Source organism: Phacochoerus africanus, chromosome 14 (genome assembly GCF_016906955.1).
Source record: "Phacochoerus africanus isolate WHEZ1 chromosome 14, ROS_Pafr_v1, whole genome shotgun sequence".
Classification (NCBI taxonomy): Eukaryota; Metazoa; Chordata; class Mammalia; order Artiodactyla; family Suidae; genus Phacochoerus; species Phacochoerus africanus.
This window is the reverse complement of record NC_062557.1, coordinates 7238383-7256973: the sequence shown is the minus strand read 5'-3', so window position 1 is coordinate 7256973 and position 18591 is coordinate 7238383. Positions and strand designations below refer to the sequence as shown.

General features: G+C 54.5%; 1 long non-coding RNA gene across 4 annotated transcripts; it reads right to left on the bottom strand.

Moving 5' to 3' along the window:
- Positions 1 to 612: 612 nt before the first annotated feature.
- LOC125114999 (uncharacterized) lies at positions 613 to 15016 on the bottom strand. 4 transcript variants are annotated; one of them, XR_007131956.1, is made up of 4 exons: positions 13036 to 15016; positions 9618 to 9870; positions 6617 to 6783; positions 613 to 906 (listed from the first exon to the last, which is right to left on the bottom strand). It is a non-coding gene; the product is annotated as an uncharacterized LOC125114999 (long non-coding RNA). The 4 variants fall into 4 exon arrangements; XR_007131955.1 differs by lacking the exon at positions 9618 to 9870; XR_007131957.1 differs by lacking the exon at positions 9618 to 9870 and having other exon boundaries at positions 613 to 888.
- Between the last annotated feature and the right edge of the window lie 3575 nt (positions 15017 to 18591).

The following is an 18591-nucleotide window of genomic DNA, read 5'->3' as shown; positions in this document are numbered from 1 at the left end:
CAGGTCTCTGGCCTGAAAGCCTGTTTTTCTTGCCTCGCCGGCTGCCTATGGGAGGCAGTGGCAGGTGGTCTGGCTGGAGGCTGGGCGGGGAGGAGGGGGGGACGAGGATGGAAGAAAGGCACCTTCTGGGTGGCTGGACGACCCCAGAGACAATTTTGTCCCAAGTAACAATTTCTTGGAAGGCTGGTTCTGCTCCTGGGTGCCCAGATGTGTAGCTCTCCAGGAAAGTTCTTGACAAGGAACGGATGGATAGAACCGAAAGAGCAAAGAGCACGGCGAGGTTACCAACTTCTCCTCAACCCTGACTTTTTAGGAGCATTTAAATAAATGGCCACCCACACAGACCCTCAGCTTTCAATCACCAGCGCAGGCGCACAAGCTGACACACGGCTCAGCAACAGAAAAGAGTTTTCTGGGTTCTCTGTGATCCCAGGGAATTCCAGACCCTGGCTCATCTAACTGTCCTTCTTATCCCTTCTATGGGTCTTTTCCAGCAAAGCCAATTCACCTCCCTTCACCTGCAACCAGACCAGCCCCTCCCCCATCACCCAACTAAGGACCCGCGTTCAGAGAGCAAAGGGCAGATCTGATGCTACGTTTTAAGTCACTTCTCTTTTATTTGAATACCTTTTAAATAACATCCAACCACGTTAGAAAGAGCCTGGAGGCTCAGAGTTAATTTTCTCTGAGGGTTGCTCTTTCCCACCACAACTGCACCTTCAGTGCTGCCCTAGCCCAGGAGATAAACGATGATTCTGGAAAGAGCCAGTGTACGCAGAGGGAGGAATCATTCCACCATGTCTGAGATGGACAGGAACTCACTTTCCTTGCTGTTACCACTCGAGAGTGGTGACCGGTCAAAGGTGTTCCAAAAACCTCCGGCTAGTCCTAAAGATGCAGAACACACTGAGAGAGAAGGCAGAAAGGATGGAAAGGCTTAAAAGATGTACATCTTTGACTTGGCATAATTTCTCGCCTACGACTTTATCTTAAGGAAATAACCTGATTTGCACAAAGATCTAGGTACGATATGCTCTTCGTGGCATCTTTTATGCTCTTGGAGGACTGGAAGCAAACCAATGCTTCATAAAAGGGACCGGCGGAGAAAATGAATGGGGCTGTTAGGGACGGTGCTGCAGGAAGGAGAGCCACGGGGCAACATGTTACAATATAACCGCTAGTGGGCTGGGCGGGGAGAACAAGCTAGAAACCCCTGCATGCAATAGTACGTATTTTAATAAAGAAAAAATATTGGCGGGAGAGAGAATGAAATCTGGAAAATCGAAGTACCCAAAATGCTATAGAGTTTTTCCCCAGGTGATGGATTTATGGGCAATTTTTCTTTTCCTTGTGCTTCCTGGTCTCCACGTTTACTGCGTTGAGTATGCTTTGTCACCAGGAGAACTGGGTTTTGAAAAGCTGGTTCTCAGACAGAGGCTTTGGTGGATGCCTGCAGGTGGGTGCCTCTGAGCAAGGTGGCTGTCCAGTTGTGTCCAGAATGCAGGTGGCCTGAGAGCTGATCTGCTAGAGGAGAGGTGAGCCTGGCTTATGGTTTCATTTCCTGTGACAACTCTTACCTCTGCTCCACCAGGGACAAGCAGTGTCCCAAATACCCAGCCTGTTAGACACAGCGTTTGATGGAAGATAGAGTTCCTCGGATTAGTGCTCGGTTGAAAAATGACCCACGCGTCCCGGGAGAGAGTGCAGAGCTGGAGAGAGCCTGGTATTTATAACCCAGTCTCCCAGCTCGGGGTCTGGACACCGCACAGTTTTGACAGATGATTCTCATGAGAACCTTTCGGTTTCCATTTGATTATGGGCTCATAAACACAGATAGCAATCGAGCAGAGTTAGGGCTCTGCCTGCATCGGACCTGCCAGGGCTCAGGAAGCCTTTCTGGATGGCTCTGGCTTGCCTGTCGCGGCAGGGCTCCCGGGGTGCTCCTGGTCCTGAGCAGCTGTCCTCGGTCACGCCTGTGTTCTGATGGGGCTGAAAGTCTCCACATGCATCCCAGGCGTGAGCATCTGCCTCTCCGGCTCCCTGGGCAGGGGCGTATCTTTCCCCTGGACCATCCAGTTCTGTGCAGCTCTCGGAGGGAGCGTGTGCCCGGCTGGCTCCAGGAGGCTGCTTGCACTGGTCTGGGGTCCATCACCCTACCCGGCCTTTTCTCTTCTTCACTCATTCCTTCCCTCCCTCCCTCATTCCCTCCCTCCCTCATTCCTTCACTCATTCATTCCTTCCCTCATTCATTCCCTCATTCACTCATTCCTTCCCTCATTCATTCCTTCATTCACTCATTTCCTCACTCACTCATTCCTTCACTCATTCATTCATTCCTTCCCTCACTCATTGCTTCACTCACTCACTCACTATGTGGCAATAGTGAGCAGCTGCCATGTGTCAGATCTAGAGCTGCTGGGAGGAGATTAGAAAGAGCTTCCCCTGAGCAAGGGGGTGAGATGAATGTGCGGCAGAGTGACATCTAGGGGGTCTTGCGTCTTAGGCTAGAATTCACTGCCGCAGTGCCCGGCACTGTTCAAGGCACAGGGACGCATCAGAGGCCAAAAGAGGCAAAGTCCGAGGACTTGGGGAGCTTTCGGTTTACTGGGGAGAAAGAGGGAGACGGGGATGGTGGCCAGGGAAGTGCTAGAATACGGACATGCGTGGTGCAGAGGGGTGCAGCACCTCCTGAAGCAGAGAAGAGGGAGGGAGGGGAGGTGTGGGCATCTATTTTGCATGGGGGCAGAGACAGTGGCAGCTTGGACTGTGGTGACAGCAGAGGAAGCCGGCAGACTCTAGGTGCACTTTGAAGGGAGAGCGTTCGGGGTGAAGGGTAGGGCAGGGGAGGCCGGGAGGATGGTTCTCAGGTTTTTTGATTAACAGCTGGGCAGGAGGTGGGGGTGGGCAGAGCTGCCGTTTACTGAGGTGGAGAAGGAGGTGGGGGGCAACATTTGGGAAAATGTCACTTCTAACCCACAGAACTGTCCTGGGGGGCTTCCCACGTGCCACCCCTCCCTCATGACCCTGTACCCAGTGCTATGATGTGTCACACCATCTTTTTTGCCACCGCCCCATCCACCTGCCTTCCATTGAAGCAGCATTTGCACTCTGCTCTGGGTTGCAAATGCCAGAGCGAACAAGAAAACACCTGCTCCCACACCCGGTCCACCCAGCCCCCGTCTACTGTGAACTCCAGTGCACTGTGCCCCAGACCCAGAGCCCGAGGCGACCTTCCTCTCCTGGGCTCGTATGCCAGGCCATCCAGCACAGCCAGGGGCCCAGGCGCCTGTGAGTGCTGCTGTCTCTTGGCTGCGCTCTACGCCTCGGGCTCCTTCTCCATAGAAACCCTCGCCCACCGGGTGGGCGCCAGGCCCCCGCCTGGCACAGCTTGAATCTGCCTCTTTTGTGGACCAGCTGCTGGGTCCCTGCTCTTTCATCCCTGATCCTGGGAGGCCCCGGCTCTGCTTCCTAAGCAAACACATCTGGACTTGTCAGACCGCATGACGGCAACATCTGCCACCAGGAAAAAGCAAAGCAGACAGCGGCCCTTTTGTAATCACTCCTAATTGTCTCCAGCCCCAGGGGCACTTGCATTTGGGTCGTGGATTTAAGGGCTTTCAAGATGTTTCTAGAAGCCTATCACTGCCTTCTGTGCTCCAGGTGGCAGCAGGAGGAAGGGCGTAGGAGAGGGTGCAGAGGCTGCTGGGACTGAGTAAAAGGCTGATGCAAAGCTTCCGTCCCCAGAGTCCCTTAGAGCGGGACAGGCACAGGAGGGGAGAAAGTGAGGTGGTGTAGCCGGTCCCCACCGGAGCCCTTGGCCTCACCACTTCCAGGGTCTCCGTTGCCTTCTGCCTGCCCAGAGCTCCATCGCTTTGCCTAAAGCCTTTTTCCGAGGCCCTGAAAGTTTGCTTTGCCAGAAGTGGGGGAATGAACGCTCACCTCCAAAGCAGCCCTTGACAGTGGCTGAGGGGAGCAGGTGTGAAAGTGCCCCAGCCACCTTGCCCCTGGGCTGGGGTGACTCAGAGGCCACCACCCTACAGGGTTCCCGCAGATGCTCATGGGAGGAAGCTCCAGTGCCCGGGCAAGCGGGGGCTGGTGTGATGACCGGCTCTCTGGCTGCCTTTACTCCCCCCACCCCCACCCCCCGCCTCCCCTGCATCACCTCCTCCCTCCCCACTGGAAGCTGCAGCGCCTAAACATGCACCTGATCTGCCTCCCAGGACCGCTTTTGGGTGAACCGGAGGGAAGACCAAGGGTGGCAAGTGTCTGCCTCTGTGGGTTTACAGGCTGTTTTTAGGGCCGTTCAAACAGGCACGGAGAGTCTGTGGATGTTTGGAGGCCTCCGAAGAAGGGAGAGACACGTGGGGGGCAGAGCAGAGCACCGGCAAGCAGAGTTCCTGTGTTTAACGGCTCTGCTCTAGACCAGCTCTGAATGGGACTGAAGCCCATAAAAGGCTCATAAAACCAGCCCTTTATGAGGTGTGACAGCATCGTCACAGGGGGAGAAAGTGCCTCTGCCTTCTCCATCTTCTGCAAAGGCAGGCTCGTACCTCCTCGTTGGGATCTAAGCCATTTAAACCTCCAGCCTCACTGGCACAGGCACCCCGAGGTATATGGAGTGACGACCACGAGGGACCTGCTGTGGCGCACAGAGAACCCTTCCCCGTGTTCTGTGACAACCTATGCGGGATGAGAATCTGAGAGAGAATGGCTGTGTGTGCACGCATTGCGGAATCACTCTGCCGAACGGGAGAAACAATCACAGCCTTGTAAACGAGCTCTATGGCAATAAAACCTAAAACAATGGCAACATGACTTCCTAATATCAAGATAGGTGCTTTTATCTTTGGGTTCCAGAGTTCTCGCATGGGTCACGAGTTTAGGACATGAATAGATAAGAGAGTGTCTGTGTTTGTACATCACGGGAGCTTTGTGACTATTCACGGATGGTTATCCTATAAGATGAGCTAATTATTTTTTTAAAAAACCCTCATGGATCTTTAATGAAAATAACACTTCTTCACTTAAAAAAAAAAAAAAACACTTAAAAAAAATATAAACCTCAAGTCTCTGAGTCAGAGACTTGGGCTGAATCCAGTGCGGATTTGAACACGGGGTAACGCTGCACTGAGTTGAGAGAAATGTAAGTTTCTCATCAGCCAGATGGACAGGGGTCAGGGCCTGCTGCCGTGAGGGAGGTGGAACCTTTGGCGTCCAGAACCCCTTAGCCCCCAGAGTCAGCAGATAGATGGGCTTGTTTCCTGGGTAACCTTGACATTGGCCGGGGATCACTCCTAGAGTCGGGGAGGTCACTCTTTTCCTTCGAGGAAGGGGGCGCCGAGCCCCATGTGACCTCACTGCTATTCGGACCTCTCCCCGCCCCCAAGGCTCACCCTGTTCTCGTGTCCCTTTCTGAAGGAGCTTTGCAAATGTGTATAATTTATGGCCACCCTGACAGCCCATCCCAAGCATCCTCTCTGGAGCTCACCGGGGACAGCGGCCACGGAGGACCACCCCATTCCGGATCGGCTGAAAGGGCCCCATGACCCCCAAGAGGCCTGACAACAGAGCAAAGACAACGGAGCCCTCATGTGCCGCTGGCTAAAAGGACACACAATAAACCCTGCAGAATGAGCTTTTGATCCCTGAGGCCCCGCGACCTTGAAAGGCATGGCGGGGAGCCTGGTCCTCGTTGGAGCAGATGGGCCTGTTTGCAAATGTACTTCCTTAGATACCCCCAAACACACAACTTCCTGTCCTGGGTGGGTGGCTGTGACACAAGGGAACTGAATGGACCTCAAAGAAACACCTGCCACAGAAGGGGCAGCCTCAGTCCGCAGAGCCAGAAAAGCATTTGTGCCTCTGCCTCTTTGTCTAAGGGCGCGATTCTTTTAATAAGCAGGCTGGGCCTAAGATTCTGAGAGCGAGAGGCAGAGCCCCACGCCAGGCTCCCGCATGTCTTGGCCTTCGGGGCTGGGGGCCGAGGTCTGGAGGCACAGAGAGGAGACAGGGAAGCGCAGGACCTCAGAGCCTCTGTCCTGGCTGTGTCCCAGCCGTGCTTGGCACCGGGCTCAGGGAGGAAGTTTCTCCAAGGCCTGACGCTAATCTGAGCCGGCGTCTTGCCCAGACCAGCTATCTCTTGGTCCCAGTCTCATCTGATTTTCTTCCTGAGGAGAGGCAGCTGACACCAAGCTCTGTTTGCACTAAGGCTTTACTGCAGTTGGAGAGAGAACAGGGGAGAGCGGCGTGCCTCTCGGCCAAGAATCCCCAGTTTCACTTAGGAGCGCTCAGTCAAGCTGAGCACAGGCCAAGCGAGACCCCAAGACCCCCGAGACCCTCTGAGACGTGAGCAGCAAAGAGCACGCAGGAGGTCAGCACGCCGACTCCTGTGCTCCGGGCAGACAGAGCTCACGGAAGGCTGATGATCAGCTGGGCTGTACCTCAGAATCCTTCTTAACACCAAGACCCAGGAAGGGATGAAACTTCTTTGCCGTGTCTGTCCTGGAAACTTATAGTTTCAAACTCATTTACCGACACACAGGCAGACTTGAAACAGCTCTGCAGCTGCTTTGATAAGACATGCTTAATGATTGCAGAAACAGGAATGATCATCTACCTGGCCTGAAAGTCAAGGGTTTTTCGCCACACGGTGAGGTTTCCCAGTGTCGTGTGATCCACGTCCTTAAGTTCCACCCAAGGGCCATCCTCGGTAGAGCTGGGAGGATAGAGTGACAGTTTCCGCTGGCCTCTGCCTGAGGGGCCCTGGGATCCAGGTCACGGGTTCTAGAGAGAGAGCAAAGACGTAAGACCGACGTCTCGGTTCTGTAGCATCTCTCCAACCTGCCGCCCCCCCACACACACACCTCCCACCTCCCGTCTCTCTCCTAAGCTCCCCTTGGGGGGGGTGACCATATAAATTGTCATCTAAACTAAGAGGGACCGCTATTAATAATTATACCAGAATGAAGGGTATAAATGGGAGGTGTCCCAGGCAGACAGCGAGGTATGCTTCCCACGCCCTATACTGCTGTACGGGAGTGAGTGTGAGTGTGTGTGTGTGTGTGTGTGTGTGTGTGTGAGTGAGTGAGATGGGTGGGTGTGCTGTGAGGCAATGAGAGAAAGCACAGCCGCCCCCAGCCCGGGGTCCCTCCCTCCCACAGGCCTGTGCGCCTCTGGCTTTTCCAGCCAGCTCTCCTGTGTGAGTGTCCGGCTGATGGAGCTCCTGGCTGAGCTGACAAGGCCCCCGGGGGGCTGGAGCAATTAATTAAGGCTTGCCCGGCTCTCAGCACAGCCTAGGGCCTCTGCAAGGGCCTTTTAATTGCCACTTGAATGGGAACCTCTCTTCCTCACTCCAGGTCAAGATTCTGCTCAGCACTGGGAGAGCGCAGGCGGAGAGTTGGTAGCACGGGTCTATCCAGCAGGTGAAGCCCCCAGTTCTGGGCAGTCCCCCGGGAAAGCTCCCCTTTGGCTGCTTCCTCCCGAATATGCCCCCTATGGGATGGTCTGTATTGACAAAATTCAAACAGTCACACGTAGAAGGGACTTCTGAGGCCTTTGAGCCCAGCCGAAGTTCCCAGGGAAAACGGCTTCCTGGGGGGTTCTATCCCCTGGCGGAGGGTAGGAAGAGGGTGTTCCAGCTCTAGTCCTGGCAAACGTCACCACAGATGGAAAAGCTCCAGATGCTGCTGCAGGCCACGAGGGGCCCAGGACAGTGAGCGCAGGCTGAGCTTGGAGCCCCGTCCTCAGAGTCCCTGCTGAAAAGCCAGGCAGAAGATTCTCAGAACTGGGAGTTCCTGTCATGGCTCAGCAGTAATGAGCCTAATAACCATGAGGACACAGGTTCGCTCCCTGGCCTCGCTCAGTGGGTTAAGGATCCGGCGTTGCTGTGAGTTGCGGGGTAGGTCACAGACGCGGCTCGGATCAGGCGTTGCCATGGCTGTGGTGTAGGCCAGTGGCTACAGCTCCAATTCGACCCCTAGCCTGGGAACTTCCACAGGCTATGGGCGCGGCCCTAAAAAAAGAAAAGAAGAAGAAGATTCTCAGAACCAAGCGAGTGTAGCCTAAGGCATCTGGAACCGGCTGCTTGGACATCAATGATATGGAAAGCGCTTCCTGGGGGGCTCAGGGGCTTGAGGATCAGGCCAGCCCCAGGCAGCCCCAGTAGGAGCTGCCAGTCATGCAGTGGCCTCAAGCCACCTCTACCCAAGATTCTGGCTGGTGATTCTGCCACAGACTCAAAGGCAGCATCCATAACTGAATAACCGTGCCCCCTGCCCGCCCTCACCCACGCCAGGAGGCAGCCGTGCCGTTCTGCCCGAACAGCCAATAATGCAAAATCCACTCCTATCTGGAATGCATTTGGATTCCAATTTTCAACAAATTTTCCTTCCTGAACCTGCCTGGCTTCACAGACGTGTGTGCTCGGCAGGCTGGCTGGCTGATGGCAGAGCGGGGGCAGAGCTTCCTTGAGCTGGGCCGGGAGAACCTGACAAGATGAGCCCAGCAAGGAGCTCCGAGTTTTCAGGTGGAATCAATCTGCTTGGGCAAAACCGGGAACGTGGGGGATGAAGACATGAACGTGGGGGCTGGGGGTGGGGGGAAGAGTGACTAGAGGCCCAGCCCGGTGCCAGCGACATGGACGAGGACATCTAATTATCACACAGGAACGACCGTCATCCTCCGCATGCCGAAGGCGGCCCAGCATGGCACCTTCCCCTTGGTCTCCCTTGTACTCGCCCCTACTGGGCAGGTGCTACTATGGCCCCATCCTACAGCTGAGAACACTGAGGACAGAGAGGTCAGTTAATAAGGCCCCTCAGCTGCTAAGTAACACACAAGGATTGAAGGCTGCTCTTTGTCCGTCACTCTGGGCAAGTAAAGGATAGACTTCCTTCCAGACGAGGGGGTCCTCAGCCCTGAGGAAGCTGATGGGAGGGAGGGGGTGTCCGTGTGCCCTTCCTCACCCAGGGCTGTTATTCATTTTCCAGGCCTGGAGGAAGCAGGGCAGCCTTAGAACCCAGGGCAGTGCTGCAGTTCTTTGTGCGTCCTGCCACGTGGACTCAGAAGGCAGGAGGTTTTGGTAGACATCCCAGTGCTGGATCAATAAGGCAGCTCTGCCTTCATTAAACTCCCAGCAAGAGGCAAGACCCACCTGCTTGGTGCCTGGGACCCCCGGGGTCACTGCTTTCTGACCGGAGGCCCCAGGGCCAGGTCGCTGAGTGCAAGGGAGCTGGCCAGGTGGGCAGCGTGCATGCATGTGGAGGGCACAGACCATGCTTCTTCGCGGCAGAGAAGTGCAAAATCAGCTTTCTGGTGGCGAGGAGCTGAGCCTGGCTGTGGCCAAGCGAACAGCAGGAGGGCAGCGGGCAGCTCCTGGGGCCCCACCTCTCCGGTGCCCACTGAACTATGGCAAACCCTGCTTGCTCAGGCGGGGGCAGAACAGGCTGGCCTCCCTCCCCAGAGCCCAGGTCAGCAGATGTGGGCGGGGGTGGGGAGGGCGAGCTGGTGAAAGGGCAGGGAGAGAGCAAAGGGTTCTATCAGGCAACTTGCTCAGAGGGGGCAAGAAACCCTCCTCAAAATGGCTCAAGAGAAACCAAATGGGAGAAGATGTCTCTTACTGGCTGGATGCGGGAGTCTGGATGATGTCATCAGGATGACGTCATGTGGTCCAGTTTCTCAGCCCCGCTGCCTTCTCCGTTGGCTCAGGGAATTGAAGCACCATGGCGGTACCCCAGCTCCCAGCCTCCAGGCCAAGAGTGAATTGTTCCTCCTCCATCAATAAGAGCCAAGTTCTGAGCCTGACTCTCATTGGCTTGAATTGAGTCATGTGGTAGCCCAGGAGCCAATCCTGGGTCCACTGATGGTCGGCTCCTGGAATTGGAGGTGGGATCAGCCCCACCTGAAGCAGGATGGGGGAAGGGTGATGTGGCCCAAGACCCCAGAATGGGACTGGGTGTGGAGTGGCCCGAGGGAAAGTCCCTGCCCAGTGACTGGGACAGTTTTAACCTGGACAGGTCAGAAAGCTAGTAGCTCTTGGTTGGAGGTGCGTCCAGAAGCCTGTGCCTATGGGGCAGAGGGAGGGAGGAAGATGCACAGGTGTGGCTAGGTGGACCTTGAAGAATTTGTCCAGAGAGAGAACACGGGTGCAGCCTCGGGAGGGCATCAGATGTGACTCAGTGGGTGTGTGTGTGGGGTGGAGACCCCCTTTTCTCTGGGAACCTCTAACCTGATATTTCCCTGGTGGTTAGACACCATAAGGCTTTCCATATCACATGTCCTTGGATCTTCCCCATCTTCCCGGGGGACAGGTAAGGCTGTCACCCCTGGCATCTGCATTTAATGAGTGTGGCACCAGAGACGTGGGCCTCCTTTAGGACTAAACTGTATGGGTTGGACTCTGTTCTCTGCTGTGTGACTTCAGAGCAGATGCTCAACCTCTCTGTGCTTTGGCTTCTGCCTTTATGAGAGGCGCTGATAGCAGGACCCACCACAGGGGGTGTAGTGAGCCGGAGATGAGTGGGTGAAATGCAGAGATGGCTGCTTGGTGGGTTGGAGGAAGGAAGACCTGGGACTCAGCGCTCGGACCATTGGACTCAATCCAGCAGCCAGACAAAGGATTTTCGGAGCCCTTGGCCATGTGCTGGGCAGCCCTGGATAAACCTTTCCATGAAAGTCTCTAGTGCTCTTTTATGAACATTCCTCCTGCAGCTAGAAGTGTAGGCAAGGCAGAGACCCCGTGGGACTGCCCGGCTGATGCTGAGCTGGAGAGGCTGTGACACACGGTTATTACACAGCCTGGCTGACACTGCAAATCTGAGTGAAGCCGGTGTGTTTTGAGCCTGGAGGTCCTTCTCCCATTATTTCTACCTGGGTCAAGGCCCCCGGAGGGGGGACCCTGAGGGTTTGGGCTTCTCTTTTTCAAAAGGGAGACGTGGGGAAATGCAGATGATTGTGGCGTGGGCAGATAGGGTGTTCAAAGTGGGGGGCTAGTTGCCTGTCAGAAAGAGGGGGACCTCAGTGCTTTGCCACCCAGAGTGGGGACCATTGTCAGCGCCTGGAAACCTTGCTAGAAATGCCCCGGACTCCGCCCCAGAATCTGCTTTTTAATGAGTGGTTTCCACGTTACTGTTTAAGAAGCACTGCTTGGGTCATCTTCAGCCTGGGGAAGTTTCTCGTCCCCCTGGCCATGCTGAGCTTCCACGGAAGCGCCAGAACCCAAGAGAAAGAACCTCAGGTGCAAGTCAGATGGCTAAGCCCCAGCCCCCACCTACGAGCGCTGCCATTGTCCAATGTGGGCGGCAGGCCCTGGCCACCCACGGCTGTTAAACGTAAACCAGTGGAAACAAACAATGGAAAATACAATGGAACGGCAAGGTGGCTTGGTCACAAAAAGCACGTCTCAGGGCTCCGCAGCCACAGGTGGCCAGTGGCTACCATGTTGGGCAGTGCATTTTATAGAATGGTTCCATCATCACGGAAAGTTCTGTTGGGTCTAGCGGCAATTGTGTAGCCATGTCCCGGCTCTCACCCAGTGGCAGCTTCCCTCTTTGGGTGGCAGGGAGGGTGGGCGTCTGCGGCAAACGTGCCGGGGACAGATGCGTGGGAACTCAGATGTGTGTGAGTGGGGCGGGGGAGGGGCCCGGGGGACTCAGGAAGCAGCTGCATAAGAACATCTGGTGCAAAATCGAAGCTTGAGTCAGTTTAGGTGAGAAACACCAGGAGGGAATTTAGAGATCATTTCACTCAAATCTCCCTCCTCACTTGCCCACCCCCACTTAACAGAACAAGACCTAGAAACCTACAGAGGGGCGGCAAGTGGACTTGAAGTTGGGTTTGGACGCCAAGCCCTGGGCTCTGTTCATTTTTCTTGGGAGACAGGTGGAGTTGGGCTGTGGAGGCTTCGACAAGAGCAGTGAGTGTGGTGCTGGGAAAAAGGCCGCTCCTCAGAAGCTGGGAACCTGCATTTGACGGTGCGTGGTCTCTGGGGGAGGCGGCCAGAGAGATGCAGCCGGCTGGGTCGGGGTGCTGGCGAAGGACAGCTTAGGTGACCCAGGGGACGGTGGGCAGCAGGGAGGAGGAGGAACTGGGCAGGGAAGGGCCTGGCTCTGCCCCCTGCTGTCACTCTATGCACTAGGGTTCAAGCAGAATCAACATACATATGTACATATATACTATTCACACACACACAACACACACACACTTCATGTATACATATAGACCCATATACACACACACATATATGTGTACTACTTACATATACATATTAGACACACAGGTACCTATGTACCAATATTTATACATATGGACCACACGTATACGTATATATTACATATTACATACACATGTGTACTACATGTATGCTCTACACACATATATGCATATGTGCTATTTTATACATCTATACTATATGTATATATACATACCATTTACACATATATGCATGTTTATTACTTATATGTACGTATATACTACATGTATATATATATATATCATATACACACATACTATTTATACGTATATACATATATGCTATGTATATACTATAGACATATATAGACATATATACTATTTATTTATTTATTTTTGTCTTTTTGCCATTTTCTTGGGCTGCTCCTGCGGCATATGGAGGTTCCCAGGCTAGGGGTCCAATCGGAGCCGTAGCCACTGGCCTACACCAGAGCCATAGCAACGCAGGACCCGAGCCACGTCTGTGACCCACACCCCAGCTCACGGCAACGCTGGATCCTTAACCCACTGACGAAGGCCAGGGATCGAACCCGCAACCTCATGGTTCCTAGTCGGATTCGTTAACCACTGAGCCACGACGGGAACTCCCATATATACTTTTTATATACACACATATATACACTATTTTTATATATACTATGTATGTAAAAATATATACAAATATATATAACCATGTATGTAATAACCAATAGGGTCTCTAACCAAAAGCACATGTAATATTTTTTCTATATTATGTGGGATATCTATGTTATTCAATATAAGGAAATTTATTATGAGGGCTTGGCTCACATGATCACGGAGGCTGATTACGGGGCTTCTCATGATCTGTCGTCAGTAAGCTGGAGACCCAGGACAACCAGGTGGTACAGGCTGAAGGGCTGGGAGCAGGGGAGCCAGTGACGCAGATCCAGGCTGGGTCTGAAAGCCTGTGGCTGGCGCTGCAAGGTCAGGGGAGGATTGAGGTCCCAGCTGGCAGTCCGGCAGAGCCCAAATTCACCTTCCTCGGCTTCTTTGTTCTGCTCAGGCCCTCAGGCAACAGGAGACCCACCCATGTGCTTTTCTCAGTTCAATAATTCAAACCCTAGTCTCCCCTGCAAACACCCAGACAGGCCCAGAGATAATGTCCAGATGGCCATCTGGGCCCACGGTGGCCCAGTCACGTTGACACAGAAGGGACTGCACTCTGTGCTCTGACCCCCTGCACAGGGTAGAGGCTGGAGGATTGTTCCCCTGTGTCCTGTCCTCTTCCTCCTGGGCCTACATCTCTGAGCTTCCCCAACAACCCCACCATTAGACAGGTGGGCCAGAGGACTGAGTTCTGGCCCATGGAATCTGGGCAGAAGGGAGGCCACCACTTCTAGGCCTGCCCCCCTCCAAAGGCTCCTCCTCCTTCCTGGCCTGAACCAGAGAAACACAACCTAGCAAAGAACTTTGTGCCCCCAGAAGCCATCTGAGATACTGGATGAATGAAGCCCTCGGCCCAACAACCCAGCAGAAATGGAACCCTGCCAACCACCACAGACGTGCTTGCAGGTGGATGCTGCCTAGGCGAGCCTTCGGATGAGACCGCAGCCCCTGGCCAGCACCTTGACGGCAGCCTTGTGAGACCAGAGGACCCAGTTAAGCCAGGCCTGGGTTCCTGACCCAGAGAAACTTTGAGATAATAAATGTGTTATTTACCCACTAAGGTCTGAGGGCCTTTTTAAATGCAGCAGAAATGAACAAATATGGAAAAAACTTTTTGGTCCTCGCCAGGAAGCAATGCAGAGACTGCGCTCGGGTTGGTGGAGATGCAGAAAGTGGGGAGAAAAAACAGCACAAAGGGAGACCTTGGCTGAGTACAATGAAGGGGACCAGATAGCCAGCGGGACCCTCTCAGGGGGTCTCCTGGGAATGGCCCTGGGGGCAGTCCCTTGGGTTGCTGGGTCCTCAGGTAGGGGACAGCTCTCCTACGTCTCTGCTTCCAGGATCCGACAAGCTCTCACACTCCGCATTCTGTCCACGCAGCTATAAATATTAAAAGGCGCCAGAGGAGAGATTGAGAAATAGGGCTCTGGGCAAGACACCGTTCGGAGCTGGGCAGAGGAAACCAGGTTGAATTTCTTTCTTCCCACTCCTGCTTCGGTTCAGTTATTGCAGAAGGTGCTGTGGGCGATAAGGAATGGGAGGCCGGGGCCTGGCAGCTCCGAGGGGCAGTGGCTCTGCGGGGGTCACCTGGAGAGAGCGGGGACCCGCACCACCTGCCCTGGGCATGGGCGTCAGAACCCCTCCCAGACCGTCCTTGCATGCCTGCTACGCAGCAGAGCTCAGCGCCAGTCCTGCTGGTCCATGCCAGGGTGAAAATAAAAGACAAGGAAAAACAAAATAAAATAAAAGCAAACGATGTGCCTCGTGGGGCCGGCGTGGGTGTTGTCGGGGCTCTCGGGGACAGGGTCTTGGCTTTATAGTGCCGGCAGGAGAAACCCAGGCTGCACCTGCCCACTCCTCCATCCACTCCTCTCCCCAGAAACTTCTTTCTGTCCACCCCCCTTCTTTTGCCTTCCAGCTGCCAGCACTGCATTTGCATAGAGTCCATCACTTCCGCATCCAGTGGTGGCCATGGCTTTCTGAGAGGTCCTGCCTATTTCTTCCCACTGTCCTCCTCTAATCCATCCTGCCAGGTGATTGACGGTGGGAACACAGCTTTGGCTAGACCAGGTCCTCGTTTAAAAATCTATAGATCTCTGGGAGTTCCCGTTGTGGCTCATTGGGTTAAGACCCTGACAATATATCCATGAGGATGCAGGTTCCATCCCTGGCCTTGCCCAAGGGATTAAGGATGTGGCATTACCTGGAGCTGTGGCATAGGTGGCAGATGTGGCTCGGATCCAGCGTTGCTGCGGCTGTGATGTAGGCCCCTAGCCTGGGGACTTCCAGAACTTCCACACGCGGCAGTGCAGTCCTAAAAAGAAAAAAAGAAAGAAAAAAATCTATTGGTCTCAGACCACCAGCTGGGCAAAGTCCAGAAGTGTTGGCCAGATGTGCAGGCCCTCATGTACCCCTTTCCACCTCTGTCTCTGAGGCCCCCTGCCCGAACACCCACTCTGTCCTCCCCCGCCCCCCGCCTCGTGCACCATGAGAGTTGGTCTTTTTTCCCGTGGCCTGGCCAATCCTGTGCAGTCTGCTGCCTGCATCTTTTCCTGTACTAATTCTACCCCTCCTTTGTCAAAACCCAGGTCAAATCTCACCTCTCAGCAACTCCAGCCCAGACAATTGAAGCTCTGAGCGCTTTCTCTGTCCTCTGAACTTTAGGCAATTTTAGCCCGTGCCATTCATTTGTTAATTACTCACACAAGGTGCAGCCTTGAGACATTTTTTTTTTCTCTCCTAGCCTTGTACCTATAGTTAACTCTTTGGGGACAATTTAAATGTTACTTGTTTATCCCTTAGCTTTGGGCCCCCTGTGAGCACCTTGGTGGCAGATGTCAACCCCCCGGGGAGCCCAGCCCTGCACTTGGGGGTACAAGGGGTTTTTGTTGTATTTTATTCTCTCCATTCATAGGTCCTGGGATGCACCCTGGTTTCTCCCTTCCTTCCTTCTTTCATTCATTCACTGACATCTCTTTTGGGAAGGCATCTTCTCCTGCTCGTCCTTAAATGGCATTTCCTGGTTCTGCCTGAGCCCTCTGCTTTCTCACAGACCACCCTCCCGCTAGATCACTTCAGCCACATCCACCCCTTGGGCTACCATGTGCCTGCTGGTGGCATCAAAGTCCACCTTTCGTGGCTACCTAGACCTCAGGGCCCTGTGGCTGGCTCCCCATCAGACCTCTCAAGCTGCATGTCTCCAGAGCTCAGCCCAATGCCTTTCAGAGTCCGAGTTGAGTGAGTGTTTTGCTGGATGAAAGTATGAATGAATGAGTGAATGAAAGAATGAATGAATGGCTTCTCTGTTCAGCGTTTCCATTGCCCAACCAGCTCAGCCTCCATTGCGACCTGCTGTCAAGCCCCTCCAGAGGCTGCTCCGTTTCCACCTGCCACCTCCTCCTACAGAGGCCTTTGCACTTCCAGGTGGGTTTCACCCTGCGGGGCTCCTTATTCCTACTCCTAGTTGGCCTCTTTTTGCTTTTTAGGGCCATTCCCAGGGCATATGGAAGTGCCCAGGCTAGAGGTGGAATCAGAGCTACAGCTGCCAGTCTACACCACAGCCACAGCCACGCATCTGCGACCTATACCACAGGTCACGGCAACGCTGGATCCCCCACGCACTGAGCAAGGCCAGGGATTGAATCCACATCCTCATGGAGACTAGTCGGATTCATTTCTGCTGCGCCACAAGGAGAACTCTGGCCTCTCTGTTTGAGCCCTCCTCCAGCAGCCCCAGGCCACCCCCTCATCCTTCTCCCCACCTCCATGTTGCACCTGAGTCCCTGGAAACCTACCCACGAAGCTCTTCTGTCCCCACCCCCTTTTCTCTTTCTCCCCCATGCCACCTGGGCAGGTGCTTCCGCTGAGGCTTGGCCCCTGCCTCCTCTCCCTGCTACATCCCTCTCCGGGGACCACCCCCACCACACTGGGGGCGTGGCCTGGGAGAAGGGCCTCCTAATCTTGGCGCCTGGGAAGGATAAAACGTCCACAAGACTCTGGAGGATCCTCTCCGGATCGGATGTGGGTCCGCGCTCCCCACCCGCGATGCGGGGGTGTCTGTGGCTGTGGGGTGGACGGCTGTCTCCCAGGCCAGACTTGAGGATGCACAAGGCGGGGGCCCTGTTCCAGGTCAAGGTCCCTTAAGGCAGACACAGATGTAGGCTGTTTCGATTCTCTGGGGAGGGAGCAGAAAGGGAGAGATTTGCATGTAAATGTCAGGGAAACGGAGGGGGGGGTGCAAAGCAAGGGCCCTTTGGGGAGGGGGCCGGGGCTGGTGGAGAGAGGAGGATGGAGAAGAGCGAGCAGGGAGGACAGTGCCCTTCAACCACTCACTCCAGGCTTGGGGACAGGGTTTGGCAGGACAGACAGCAACAGAAGGTCACGCGAGAGGCTTAGAGAGAGAAAGCCTCGAGGAAAGCAGAGCTGCAGAAAACATAGAAAGAGGGCATGATTTGAAGTCCAAGGAACTGGATTCGAGCCCCATCTTCCTTCCCCTTGACTCTCTGGGTAACCTTGGAGAAGTCACTTAACTTCTCTGAGCCTCATTCGGTTCATGCGTCAACCGGCAAATACCGCTCTAATAGGGTGGCCGTAAAAATCAATGGTATGTGGATGAAATTTATAAATGCTCTCTGCATGCAAAGAATTTCTAGCATTCCCATTTCTACATCCTACCTGCGGAGATATAAACCCAGGGTGATATTTAGAGGCTTCTAGAACCAGACGAGGGTTGATGACTCTTGCCACCCAGGCTCTGAGGACGTGGAGGGGGTGGGGGGTGCTGTTGGATTGACATGGGGGAACCCTAAACTCATTCATTCCCCTGTGATGAAGGGACAGAGGGAGCCAAGACTCCCTAACCTGACTTTGCTGGCTGTTTGTTATTCTTGGGAGGAAAAGTCCTCAACCTGATTCTGCTTGAAGCAGGGCTGTCCGGAGTGATGCCTTGACAGGATGATGGATGGCGAGCAGGCGCGGTTTCTGACACGCAGCACATATGCTGCATCCTTTATCTGGAGCCGCCGCCGCCGCCGCCAATGGAAGGCTGCAAATAAGCTCTCCAGTTCCAGGGATCCCTGATAAAATCCCATTATGGGCCCCAGAGATAATCAGGCTGGATTCAATAGTCCGGCAGGTTCAGGAGGCCAGGGGCTTGCTAGGAGGAGCGAGCTGCCATTGGGGAAATTGTCCCCAAGCCTGGGGGGCTCTCGCACCAGATTTCCATAAAAGTCACCCATCTGGGTCTGAGCCAAGACTCAAACCATCTCTGACATCTGATTGTTTTTTCCATTTGCGAGTCGAGGAGACTTATGGGGGTTGCGCTGCCGCCCGAGAGCCTGAGACCTTGGTGCTGGAGTTTATTCCACGCTATTGAGATGTTAGGGTCCCCGTGGGGGCGGGAACGTGGAAGCCAGCTTGGTTGCCTGGCTCACGTTTTGTCTGCCAGCTAATGCACCAGGACTGTTTTTGATGCCCTGGGGTGACAGAGCATCACCTCCCAGCCCCTCGGAGATTTCAGAAAACTTGGCTCAAACCCTCAAGGTTGTGCCTGCAACTTGCCCTGGGGACATTATCTGGGCAGGAATGGGTATAAAACCCATTAGCTTTAGGAATTTTGTGTTTAGTAAGACTTGACAGGTGCAGGGGGCACCTCCCGGGCTTCTTCCGTGTGTGCCCTGGCTCGCCCCCCTCTCACCCCCCCTCCCGCCCCATCCTGGC